A 12637-nucleotide genomic window follows, 5' to 3' on the forward strand; every position below is an offset into this window, starting at 1 on the left:
GAGTCTTCCTATGTCCCAGTCTGCTGCCGTGCAGCAACAACCCTGGCCCTGAAAAGCTTTAGTGGGAGAGCGAGTCCCCCCCCTCATTTCCTCAGCTGGACTGCTAAGGGTCTTTTAGCCTCAAACAAGTCAAAAGAGAAGACTTTCATGAGTGCAAAGCAATTCAAGCATGCTCATATTCTTCTCATGAGCCATTAATCTGCTTCTCTTCCACTCAGCTTTGCTGAAAGATACAGGCTGTATTTTACATCACTTTTTTCATAGAATATCAGAATTAAAAGTTGCCTGAAGGCCACACTATGAATTTAAACCCTGTTTTTCTCATCTTGGCTCAGTTGAGAAGCATTCACACAGCTAAAACTCCATTAACTACATGGCTGCTAAAGAAAGAGGATTTTGGTTCACGTTAAACATATGCCCTTTCAGTTTTCCTTTAGTCCACCAGAGAAGTTGAGCACTGCCAGAATCTTACAGCCTTATTGGGCAATATTTTAATTTGGACTGTTATCTTTCACTGAGAAAATATTCCACATTTTATGACACTGTCCATTAGAAGCTCTCTAGAGCACTACTGTGGTATTTAAGAGACATGAAACATTTTGATAAATAACAGTCACTGTTGTTGAGTAACTATGTAGGAAAAACATTAAAGTTTATCTAGCATTTAAAGAACAAAAAAATCAGGGCTGATAGCTGTACCTCAATACGATATCCATCTTTAAGAATTCCTTATGGGCACAAGCTACGAGCATAGATGCCAATGCTGACTCTCAGATTACCTTATTTTTAACAGGAAATTTAAGGAAATCATTAACAAGTGATGATGTTGTAACAGATGATCGCTTTGGTTGAGAATGCCAGAGATTTTACAGCCTGTTTAAAATCTAGGTGGGAAATGTGTCAAAATGATTTTGCTCAATCCAGTCACAAGATAAGCTGCAGAGGGCTGACTTCTTATGTCTTGTATCTAGTAGTACAGAGTACAGGGGAGAGGAATAGGAACAGGATTCCTCATCTCCTGTAGCCTGCAGGCTACAGTTGTGGCTGCAATGGTTCTCTGTTGTTCCACACTATAGGAAAGCTTTCATTTCCGTGTTCCAGCTTCAGCAAACAAATCATGCTTCTGTACATAAGATGTTTTAACTTACACCACAGAGTCAAGTCTCCAGGTACATTAGAATGAGATTTGCAGTTTGTCAGCTGAGGATTGATTAATGAATATCTTCTAATTACAACTTTCTGGAAAACATGAACAAAACCAAACCAAAACACTAGGAAACCCTGTAGGATATTATTTCCTAAAAATCCTCTAATTCTACATAAGCATTGTTTTCTTTTAATGAAGCTGAGAAAAAATAAACAAATAAAAGGAAAACAAACTGGCATGAAAAGGGGAAAAATGTGTATCTACTGTTTCAGCATACTTTATTTATAAAGTGTTTATAGCTCAGGTCAGCTCAAAGGTGCACACAGAGATCAGTGTGAAACATGCACAGGCATCTATTTTTAAAGCTGTTGGGGAACAAAGAAATATCTGGCATGTTTCCATCTGGAATTGTTTTTAGAAATGCCATCTAGAGGGGCAATGCAGAAACCTGCTGTCAAAGAATAAACAGCATCTTTATGTAAGGCAATTAATTCTTCAAATGTAATCCAATCTGTGAATGGCTGGTAAACAAATGGGGTGACTGCCAGTATAAATATTTATTTGGGAACAGAGGCAGCTTCAAAACAAGCAAAAGTTTGTCCCAAGTAATTGGTGCACACACGCTGCAGAGAAGGAGCATGAATGGCTCTAAGCAAATGCTCCTTGGAGTTCTACATGTGAATTCCAAATATACAGAAACATTTTAAAGACTTTAGTGTTATTAACAGTTCAGTGAATAGATCATGACTTTTTTTAATTCCTCCAGTGACAGCTGGTATAAGTTGTTATTGAAGCAAATAAAGCCCAGAAAGCTATTTGATCTCCATTACTTATACTAGAGGATCCACTAAATGAGATGAGTCTAGTACTGCATCTGAGAGCAGGTAAATGTTAGTTACCAGCTAGCAGCTACAGCCATTTCAAATTTTACAAATCTTAACCTTTCAAAAAATTTGAATTTAAAAGGGGAAGATCTAAAGAAATAATTAAATATTCTTGGTTTATGGGACAACTTTAAAATGAGTTAATGTTTTATTAGAAAAATATTGCCATAATTTTGAAATTGTAAATCCAAGTAGGAGAACATAAGAGTGGTTCTTCCTCTGTTTATTCAAGCACAATTAAAATGCTTTGATTACAGATAATAAATTAAATTGCGGGATATAACATACAAAAAATGGTAAAATGCAGCCTTTGGAAAGGAAATAAGCTGGACTATGAATGTGGATTGATTTTTAATTTTTTTTTTTTTTGTCCATATGGCCTGTTCTGGACCAACTGACAAGCAAAATAAGATGCACTCTAACTATGGAAGAGCAGGGAGCTCTCACCATGAGTGTTACTGAAACTACCTTTTACCTGAAGCATTAGAAATCATGTGGATTTAAAGTTAAAATGTTCAGCTGACCAATATTTAGTCCCTGTGGTCCTAGCACACTGACTGACAGCAGTGGTATCCATTGTACCACTGGATAGTCACATTTAGTAAGAAGTTATGCCAAGATACAAAGGCATATCTTTAAAAAGCTTGATTCTGGGAGGTGCTGAGTCTACTGAGAGTGCAGAACATGCTATGGCTGAGGTCAAAACCTGTAATTTTTTCCACAGATTCTGAAACAACTACTGAATCTTTTGAACACATAAAACTTGCTGAGAAACAAGTCTTCTCTACAAAATCTGAATGCAGTATCAGAATAAATTAGAATTAAACAGAGATAAAGTTAACTACTTCAAAATACAAGGATGAATATGAAGGACATAACCTTCAAGCACTTCAGTGTCTATGTGACACATTTTTTCAATCTGTCTGTTCACGATATTTTATTTCTTATGTAAATGAGATCCAGCTATTATCTGGATTTTACCTACTCTCACAGTTCTTGTCTCACTTGGAAGCTTTCTGTCTCAGTATACTTGAAAGAGAAGATAATTATCACAGAAGATAACAAAAATTAATGCCCTTTCAAAAGGAATAGGAGTTTTCAAACAGGTTTTTCTGTGATGAGAGACTCTGAAGCAAGGGTCACATCTCTCTGAAATGCCTGGTGCTATCTGCTCTGCCTGATAATTCAGTTTTTGGTTGCTGACATAATATACAACCTTGGCTTTCCTACTTTAGTATTCTGAACCCTCAAAAAGAGCTGCAAAAGAAAACTGGGTAATTAAATGCATGACATTCACAGATATCACGTTCAGTCCCTGTAGATTTGTTTTCTACAAGAACCAAAAACAAAGAGAGGCTTAATTTTCTTTTTTTCCTTATTGTTTAAATACCTGAAATTTTATAACATGTCCCTAGAAAATTAATGCCCAAGTAGCAAAATTTTGGCATTCTCTATAGCAAAAGTCTCGAATAGTTATTTGCAGTTTTCCAAAACAGGGACAAAAAGAAAAAGACAAAAACCTTTTTCAGGTTGACAGAAGATATTCTGCTGTGGACTGAATCTGAGTGTTGGTTGTCACTGAACCTGACCTTCAAACATATGTGCAGCACAAATCTGCACCTTGACTTGTTCCAGCCTGTTCCATTCCATGTACTGACTCTCCCAAGTGACTGACAGGAAAAAGTAATAGGTGTCCTTGGTAAATACTTGGTGGTGTTTAAGCATCTAAGGGAAAACTCTGAGCTTAAAAAAAAGGTTAAGCCTCTTTAGCTAACAGACTCTCTGAACTGAGGAGGTATTTTCATCCAATAAAACTATTGTGATTTTTTAATAGGTGTGAGATACAACTGTAAATTTCAAAAGGAATAAGCACTTTCAGACCTCAGAAATTGTGAGCCATTGTGGTGGTTGTTTTCAAATATAAATTAAATATAAGTCCATGAAATTACTTGTTATGAAGACCAAAGGATTGATATATATTTTTGATAGAAAAATCTATCAACTGTCAAATTTTAAACAGAACAAAAACACAGAGAGAGGAATATTAGCAGTAGCAAATTCCTCCTCACAAACAAAGTTACTTCATAGCATTTGATGAGGGTTAACAAGGAATGACCTCCCAAACTTAGCAGGAAAACTCTACTGTAAGTTTTTCCTCAAGAAAATACTGTTCAAAAGCGAGAGTTTAATGACATTAGGTTAATTAATTTTACTAACAAAAATGTTTTGAAAGTCAGAGGTTTAAAACATTAGGCAAAAATATCAAAGCTTATAATAGATATACTAAAGGAACCAAAGATTTGTTCTTATAAGAGTTTTTTCTTTCAAGGTAAAGTATATTTCCTTTTTTAATCAATCTGCTGTTCAGAAAGACACATCCCTATAATTTTTAAAAAGTTTTCTTGGGAAGTGGGAAAACACTGTTAATTATAGAACATTCTGAATATTCTGAAATATAGAACATTTCTGAAATTCCTGAATAGGAATACAGAAAATATTGTTCATGTGTGCCTTGCCTTTATCAGCTGTAGATCTCCACAGGGGAGAGCTAGGGAGAAGGAAGGTAATATTGAAAAAAATAGTGAGGGTTAATTAACATACTGCATCATGCACAGTGTTGATTCCTGTCTTGTATTTAAATTACGTTATTATTTTGTTCTAAAGCTCTCATTTCAGTGAAATTAGGCATGTAACACTGAGATAAATGTCTTTACCTAGTCCTGGTGTACCTATGTTAGGTTATAGCAGGTAAGGATAAGGATTCCTCCTAGCTCTAGACTATGTTAATCTAATACTATTAAATTACTATACAAAAAGTCTAATAGAGAAAGTTCTAGAAAAAAAACAAATATTAAATCCTGACCAAGGGTCTGAAGAGGGATGGAAAAGGGAAGTTTTGGAGTTTTCCTCTAGCACAGCACAAAAATATATTATTCAAAATTTTTCCCCCCTACTGTTTTAATCAAATCCTTCTGTAATGTTCCAGGGAAAAACACCTGGCCAGAGAGGCTCACTATTTCACCGCACCTAAAAAAAAAATCTGTGATGTCAATGACTTTGCTTCTATTAAACTAATATCTCTACAACTCACCCCCTGCCTGACACAGCTCCTTCTGAGCTGGTACCTGAAGGCTGTGCTGTTGCCTTTAAAGAGGAAACCAGAATCTCCACATTATGTAGAGCACATTCCACTACAAAGAGGTTGCAATTTATTGTTATCTCTGAGAACAGCCACATAAATTTCACTAGTGCTAAATGACAGCAGTGCTACCACTCAGCTGTATTGCCTGGCAAGCTACAAATCTGACATTTTTCAGTCTGTTTAATGACTGGCCTCTTAAATAATGAGGAGTAATAGTTTGATGACAACCATAGTGCAAGTTCAAACAGTGAATAGAAACTTGCATGACCCACAAGAGAGGAAGGATCAGACTCACACCTGGTCTCAATATGTTCAAGTAGTAGAGATTTGCACTCACTCACACTGGGTCTAGAGGCTAAATTTCCAAATATCTCCCCAGTGGAAGAAAACTGTGTTTCTTATCTACCTCTCATAGTATGCTCTGCCTTTAAAATTGTCCCTAAAATGTAAAGAGATAGTAAAGCACCATGGCTACTCTTTATTCTACTCTTCACAGGTCTAAAACAGAAGTCATACTTCTCCCTAAAACAGAAAGTATGGAAATATAACTGGAATTGGAATAAAGGCATAAACAGGTTTTCCTTGTATTTTATAAATTAATATGTCAAGAACAAATAGAATGGAATGAACAGTAAATAAGAGAATCAAAACCTTCCAAGTGTTGTTAAATATACTTGGAGGAAGATTTCTATGAGAAATTCTGCCCTTCATTCCACAGAAATAGCAGAAAAATGATCTCTCTATACTTCCTCTTTATACTTTCACAAGTACTTGTCAATTTTCTAAAACGATGTTTGTCTAACAGCATCACTGGTACTTAGTCCACATCCTAAGAGTGTCATATTCTTTTCCTGAATGTTCCCACATTCTGTCCCCAGAATATTTAAGACATAAACTTTTCTTTAATTAGATTTTCTGTTCCACAAAGACATGTTTATACATTGAGATAGCCCTATATGTTCAATAAGTAAGTGGCAGTGGTTATTCAATGGCCTGACCCAAGTGACGGGCTCAGAATTCAGATCAAGAACTTTGGGTGCATCCATAGGGTAACTCACAGCCACTCTTCCACCTCTAGTGCATTTCCTTAGAGCCCAAGAACAGGAGGAAATTTGTTCTAAATTTATGTTACAGAAACAATTACAAACAAAACAGAAACTCTTCCTGTATATGCTCCTGTCTAGAACAGGTAACGTGACATGAAGAGCTAACTTAGGGTTTAACTGGTTATCCAAACTTCATAGTGAGAAGGAAGTTTTCTAACAGTTCATTATCATTATATATACAGTGTAATAACAACTTCTTTGAAATAGACATCCTACAAAGGACTCATTTACTACTATCATCTTGAGAGAACAGCATTTAGGTAAGTCCTTTATTGATAGGTTCACTAATCAGCACATTTTCCTGAAACATCCAGAGTGTTGGACTTGCTGTAATCTTACTTAGGTGACTAAAACAAAATCTTGTGCCAGTTTCAAGAAACTTCTTAAGCATTTTTACGGAACACTCTTAGAGAAAATGTCATATAAAAATTTATACCTTTACAAAACTATCTTTTTGATGATGGAAAATCTCACAAAAAAAGAAAATGATGTGGAGTTTTTTGGTGTTTTGTTTTTGTTTTTTTTTTTTAATTTGAGATATGGTAGTTTTCTGTGGTTATAAGAGTTCAAAGTGACAACTCAATGCAGAAATTCCTTAAATCACTTTTTTGTGCTTGATGGTTTTTGTTTAGAGAAGCAAAGGTGAACTGGCTCAGTAAGTTGGTGCATGCAAGTTATAATTGTTTTTCCTGGGCCCTAAATGAGGAGCAAATAGCGTAGGATTTAATAAAAAACAGGAAGTAAAACTCCAGCTATTGATTCACAGGCTGCTTATTTGTAACTTGCTATCCAAGAAAAACAATAAATGCTACTGTATGCCATGATTTCTGAAATATTTGTATTTTCTCAAGAAAACACAAAGTTGTAACTTTTTAATTGAGAAAAACTATGTCACTGTATATTGGCTTTTATTGCAGTAAATAAGAATGGTATATCATTTCTTGTTTAATTGTATATTGTGCACTGCAGAAGCCATAAACACACTCATTTCGTATGGAAAGGGCAGTGTCTTGAACTGTGAAGAAAAATAAACAATCTCACGAGAACTCAATTGAAATGAAAGAATGAAGGACAAATCAGAACTAGAGAGGAGACTAAAATATACTTTAACTCCAGCAAAAACTCAAGAGGGAGTATTCAATAACACGACATGGTAGCATAATCTAGAAATACTGATAAACTCATAGCAAAAACAAGCCAGATACTGTGACTAACCAGAAAAAACCAGTCTGTACAAAAATCAAGCAGATTCTTCCCATTTGGTAAAAATCAAAAGGAATATAACTGAATTTCAATAACTGTTTTCAATGTCCTTCTAGAAAAGAGTTTCATTTTTCAGAGCATCAATTAAGAAAATTAATGAGAATGAGTGACACTCCCAAGATAAAACACCCTTAAATCAGCTTCACCTTCATACCTAACAATCCTGAGAAAGTAAGGTGAGGAGCTCTCGGAATCATTTATATTTACTTTTAGGTATTTTGGGATGTTTGCAATGGGCAGCCTCCAGAAATTTTGTAAAAACCGAAACTCTGACTTATTCCAAGTTAACAGGTCTGTCACTCACCCAGGAAGATCTGATTCCTGAAGGTATGGACAAGTTAAAGACTAAATGCAATTAATGGCACTTGCTTCACACCTTTATCACACCTTGGTAAATAAGCCTTCTTTTACTTTTTTGAGGAGGATCAATTTGAGCTAAAGGCTGAAGAAAATACGTCTTACAATTGCAGTTACCATGTCTAACTTTACCACTGCCTGCGGTAAAATTAGACATGGCAACTATAATCTTCTGATGAGGCCAACAAAAACTAACAGTGAACTAAAAAAGTTTAGTCTTTCTCCCTTGTTTCGCCAGCTGATTGGCTGTTCAGTATTTTTTTAAACACTACTCCCTTAACAGAAAACAGTAGCATATTCTGACTATAGATTTTCAATCTCATTGACCTCAATGAAGTCAGGATTTCCCTCATGAATTCCACTTAAAAGGACAACACATCTTCCAACCAGAACACCCTCAGTGTTTCCACTGTTTCTGACTCACTAATCTTTGTCTCCCTCAATCACAACTAGCCATGCTTCATTGTATACAGTATCAAAATGGGGGAAGAGGTGGGACACACATGGACAGACACCTCCACAAGAGACAAAGAAAAGTCATTTCCTGAGGAAACCTCATCTTTATTTTCCTTTCATCTGTGCTCCCTAACAAACACTGTAAGAGCACAATGGAATAAAAATCAGAATAACAAATAAAAGCTCCACAGTGACATCTATTCCTCATATGACTGTAGATATTAACTACTTAACACGGCTGGATACCATTACACTGCCATGTGAACAATACATGTTTACTTGTTCTCTGAATCCCTGGCATTGGCTGTTTCAATGTTTTATTTAGTATTTTGTTTTCTATATTATGTTGTCTATTCTGCAATTCCCAGCAAAACTACCCTGCACCTAATATGTATATTTGTTTTCTTGTGCTGTTGCTTCCATTATGTCTGAAATCATGAATTGACAGAGCCTGCCTGACAAACTTGTTGAGAAAAATGCTACTTTGCAGAGTGACTTGAAGGCAAATATCCCTATTGTCCCTAATTTACTGTCAAACCAGGAGGAAAAAAAGCCCAACTCTATTCAAAAGACAATTATTTACACCATCCTAAGTACTATTCTTCTTCTATATATGAAACCATTGTAATTTATAATGTCTGTGCATCCAAAATATCAAGTTGACATGACAAATAGCAAGATTTCCCCCAATTAAGAGTAAAAAGTATTACTTTTACTTGATTCCTTCTCTCATCTGGAGGTGATATGAACAATGTTATCTTGGTTTGGTGTTTAGAGCCTTGGAAAGTTGTTATTTTCACTTCAAATGACAAATTAATTTTAGAGGTTTCTTCCTAGACATTATAGGGAGCAAAAAGTCTTGATCGAGCCTTGTATAATATGGATTAATTTAACATGACAAAGACCTTAGTATTAGGTTTCAGGGTAGAAAATTCAATTCACTATGAGAGGATGCACTCTCTGTGCCCTAGATGCATTCTTTCTACCCTACCTTCAGCTTTCTCTCCCAGTCCTAAGCAGCTGTAGTAATTACAATAATTCCTAAATGCTGGACAATTTGCTTAAGGCAACAAAATTTTATCTGGGCCAAGTTTTCTCAAGATTAAGAGCAAGATCTTTAATTGCAACAGAAATAAAATGGACCTTAAAGAAGAAGAAAATATATATATCAGTTTCATGTGATGGACCTCCTCTGTGGGGTCTCTGTGGCACAGAATTAGGTACCAAAGCTGTAAAAAGAAACATAAAAGGCAGAAACATCCATCAACTTTCCTAATGCCAGTTTATACAGCTGTTTATTTAGTTCCTATGAATTCTGCTCAGTCTCTTCATTTTCCCCACATGTTCTCCAGGAAGCTTAGAAATGCATTTTCCCTACAAGTTGACCATGCACAGCATGCTTGCTGAAGTAGACCCAGCCCCACAACAGCTACCTCACTAACATCTGGGAACTCTGGAAGAAGGCTCAGCTTCCGAAGCTGTTTGTACAGAGGAGAGATTTCCATATAAAAAGGGCCTATAAAAAAGACAGATTTACAATTCCCAGTTTGGAAGAGCACTGGATAGTCTCACGTGTTTCAATGCCAGCACAGTTCATTCAGGTCAGGATTTGCTGCAATATAGAGCCCTACAAGCAGCAATATCTTGTATTTTCACAGGAGAAGCACTCAGAGGTGTTAATTTCTTTCCTGTCCCTTTTTACCCTCCATTTACAACTGTGAAACCTTACTGAATATTCCATACAAACAAGAACAAATGTACAAGTGAGAAAGGATACTTTTCCCTTCAGAGAAATCAGAGTCAATCTCAACCAAAAAGATTCTGTGAAACTGTGAAGTCCCCATAACAAGACCACAGGGGTCTGAGCAAGCTCTGTTCTTACTGTGACTTACACTCATAGAGTGTTTGGCCTCAGGAGCCAGTACAATTTGACTCCAAAATGTCCTGGCTGGAGCTAGTTTATATGGGAATAAGTCAAACGTTTTGAATCCCTTCATAATAAACAGTATTTGGGACTAATTGTTACTGTTTTCCTGAGGAGCTTTCAGCCACTTTTAACACAAAATGTTAGTACCTGGTATTTTGAGGAGGTTTAGAATGCAACCCCCAACCTACTGAAAGATTTACAGGAAAAATCTTTCTCTTAATGGCACTGTCACTGCCATAGGAACATATTGTATCTGTCATTGCAAACCCCTGACACCAGACTTAACCTCCTGCACAAATACACATTGCAACTGCTGTTTTGCCAGACAAGACATAACTATCCAGCTAGCAAGAGAAAAACATTTTGTCTTTTAATTGCTTCCTGTAAAAACCGTTTAATTAGAGTGCTGTTTTGTAATTTGGTAATGAAAACAAACAAAACTATTTGTAATCCAAAAAAACCCCAAACAGAATAAAATCAAAGCAGGAATGAAGGAAATAGTGTGGGGAGGGGGAAGGTGGGGAAGGTAGAGTTTTAATGTGTTTTTTATTCGTGGAGTTATTCAGTCATTCTGCTCAGCCTGTTCTGGAAAGAGCATGATAAGATACACTCACAATCTCTTTTTTTTTTTTTTTTGGAAGATGCAACACAAATCTCTAAGGCCATAAAATCTCCCAGTACACTTCAAATTTTCCTTCTCTTCTCACTACAGTTAGTAACAACACTCAGAGTTGGATCCAAGATCTGAAAGCCAGAGCCTCCCTTCAGATGTGCAAAAAAACCGGGTTAAGGTCAGTGGTGGAACTCCATGAGGTAGGAGAATGCTGGGGAGCACCCTTGTGAGCTGAGTGCTAGGAGGAGCAGCATGACAGAGCCCAACACACTTAAAAAGGTACCTAAAAGGCCCAGTCACAGAGTGAAATGATCTCCAAAGGCCTGCACTGCAGCATGGATGCACCTCATGGATGCAGCCCTGGTCACCAGCTCCAGCCACCCTTTCCAACACAGGCACTCAGCCCTGCTGCAGGGAAGGCTACCACTGACCATCTTAGGAAACCACTTTATTCTTGCCCTCACAATGAAATATTCCAGTAAATGGCCTATTTAACTATTTCCAGACTGACATGCCTGCACAATATTTTATAACTTTGGCAATTTCACTGTGAAAACAGAGCTTGTATTTCGCTAACAACACCAGTTGCCAAAGCAGCACATTAATGCCCTTCTCAGGAGTAAAGAGTGCAAAATGAAGACATTCACTTTGCAGTAAGAAGAGAACAAAACAAATTGAACTGAAATGTGTTCGTTTTAAAAATCACCAGTGCGCAGTGAACAGTTTTATTGGTATGAAACTGGAATGACACTTCCAAAGCTGAATAAACGCTAAGCACATTTACATGTGTGGAGTGCAACCGTGTGTGACTTCAAACAAACTCTGCTGGTTATGAGAGAAAACTTCATATTTCATTCTTTAGATAATATTTCTTAACTTCTCTTCCCATTGTTGCCGCTGGGGACCAGGAGGGACGCAAAGAGGTAAGAGGTGTTTTACAAAAGACAACTTTTAGGTTCATTTTGACTTCTCACTGTACCTGAATAATAAGAATATGATGAAAATTGTAAAACCAATTGCTTAGCTGGTTTTCTGATTATGATGTGATTCTTTGCATAACATTTGTAGCAACCATAGCTTAACAGCTGAAAACATAGCAAATATTATCTTTGTATAAGGCCTAACATTGGTAAAAGTGGAAAGGTTGGGAATTATACCCTATGTCCATTCTCTTTTTACTTAGATTTTTTCTCCTTAATAACTTGCCTACGCAGTTATATTTGCTAAGTATAAAACAACATAAACTCAGAGTACACCACCTTCTAGAGAATAATAATATGTCAAATTGTACCTTATTTCTCCAATGGTCTCACTGGCCAGCACTGACCTCACAGAAGCAGGGAACGGGCAAAACACCTAATAAAAATTTTAAAATAATAATTTAAAAATTATGTTTGTTGCAATAAACTTAAGACCTACAGTGACAAAAAATGAACTGGAATTTCCCTTCACTTTTATGGAAATATATCTGAAATAATGGAGAGTTATCTGGGTTTTGTGGCACTACTACACAGAGAGTAGAAACAATCGCCGTGGGTCTACAAGGGTAAACCATTAAACTATCCAAAATGCAGGAGAGAGAACTGTGACAAGAAGCCATTTATTTTTGATTTTTTTGTAAAGTTTTTTCGGGGAAAAAGAGTGAAGTGCACAGAGGAAATGTTATTTGTAAAAATAACTTGATTTTACAAATCTCATTAATAAAAACTCAAATATCTCAGAGTGATGAGAAATTCCGTTTT

At 36.3% G+C, this 12637-nt stretch overlaps 1 long non-coding RNA gene across 4 annotated transcripts in view; it reads right to left on the bottom strand.

Moving 5' to 3' along the window:
• Positions 1–12637, bottom strand: part of LOC125323081 — a 317884-nt gene that overhangs the window by 241831 nt on the left and 63416 nt on the right. For 3 of the 4 annotated variants that reach the window (XR_007202357.1, XR_007202360.1, XR_007202359.1), the window contains exon 3: positions 12187–12251. The exons of the other annotated variant lie outside the window; for it this stretch is intronic. This is a non-coding gene — a long non-coding RNA (uncharacterized LOC125323081). The remainder of the gene's footprint in view (positions 1–12186; positions 12252–12637) is intronic. 4 annotated transcript variants of the gene reach the window in all.

This window comes from Corvus hawaiiensis, chromosome 3 (genome assembly GCF_020740725.1).
Source record: "Corvus hawaiiensis isolate bCorHaw1 chromosome 3, bCorHaw1.pri.cur, whole genome shotgun sequence".
Lineage (NCBI taxonomy): Eukaryota > Metazoa > Chordata > Aves > Passeriformes > Corvidae > Corvus > Corvus hawaiiensis.